We start from the raw sequence: 1,329 nt of genomic DNA on the forward strand, positions 1-1,329 counted from the left end.
TTGGCTGATCAATTGTATTTCGTATTAGTTTGCATCATAATGTCTGTTGTTGAGCCTGTGAAGGTTTGATCTGTGAGCAGCAGCGCCACCTCGTGGCTGAAAGTCAACATTGCAGAAAACTATAATATATTTTCAACTAGGCTACTAGTTTGCTTTGCTTGCGGTGTGTTTGTGTGTAGTCTGATGACACTACTACCCTTAATACCCCTGTCCTGTGTTACTGCCACTGTTTTATAGTTTTAAATCATTTTTAATCTAAATTTCCATGTACTGCTTTGTATCTGCGTGTCTCTGTCGCCACCTCGCGACGAGTTGCTGTAACTGCAGCACAACCGCGCATTGAAAACCGCAACAAAAACACATACATGATCATGAACTTCTTCTATCATCGAAGTAAATCATCCTTCTCGGATATATGAGAAACTAGAGTGCAGAAACCCCGACACAGTTGTGAGCGCGCGAGTTCTGCTTCCGCCGGAAGTCGAGTCAGCAGCGAGAATCACTTCCTGGAGAGTGTTTGTGCTGCTGCTGGTTTATTTTCCTGCGTGTGTTTGTGTGTTTGCTTGTTCTCAAATCTCGTGTTTTTATTGTTTATCATGGTTCATATCTGCTGTCCGAACTGACTGCTGTCGGGTGAGTGCTGCGCATATCTCACCGCTAGAGAAGGTTTGATGTATTTGACAGGAAACAGCAGCATATGAATGTAAACACGTCAGTTTGACAGATGAAAGAAACGCTTTGATTCTCCTCGGATAATAATATACATATTTAATGAAACATATTTTTATTTTCATCTACTTTGCTTTATTCCAAACTGTCGCTTGTTTTCGTGTTTATTCGAAGCTGCTGCTTTCTGTTTCAGTTTGACAGAAATCATCTGTATAATAAAAGCCCCGTCATAGAAACACATTATTCATATTTATTGTTAATATTAATATCAAGATGTTTTGTAATGTTGTGATATATTGCATGTGATGTTTTTAGTTATGTTATATGTCATCATTGGTTTCACTTTAGTGGTAGGCTACTATGTTATATAATTATAAATATTATAACATTTATACAATTAACATAATATTGTACTTTTTTTTTTAAATATGTCGAATAATTTGTTACAGCCAGCGATGTACCAAACATATTATTATTATTGTATTATCATAGCATATTATTATTGTAGAATTCATGTAAAAATTATTGTTTAGTATATAATTGTTTAAATATTATATTATTATTATTTATTTATTATTATTATTAATTAATTAATAGTACTCTTTGTGGTTATTATATCATAATCAATATTATATTAAATTAAGTATTATTATTATTGCA

At 33.6% G+C, this 1,329-nt stretch overlaps 1 protein-coding gene across 1 annotated transcript in view; it reads left to right on the forward strand.

Annotated features, from left to right (window-relative positions):
• Positions 1-309: 309 nt before the first annotated feature.
• The window catches only part of azi2 (5-azacytidine induced 2), a 14,831-nt gene continuing 13,811 nt past the window's right edge, over positions 310-1,329 (forward strand). Inside the window, exon 1 of the mRNA XM_079624695.1 lies at positions 310-633. The gene's annotated coding sequence lies outside the window, so the exon portion shown is untranslated. The remainder of the gene's footprint in view (positions 634-1,329) is intronic.

This window comes from Phoxinus phoxinus, assembly GCF_949152265.1.
Source record: "Phoxinus phoxinus genome assembly, chromosome: 10".
Lineage (NCBI taxonomy): Eukaryota > Metazoa > Chordata > Actinopteri > Cypriniformes > Leuciscidae > Phoxinus > Phoxinus phoxinus.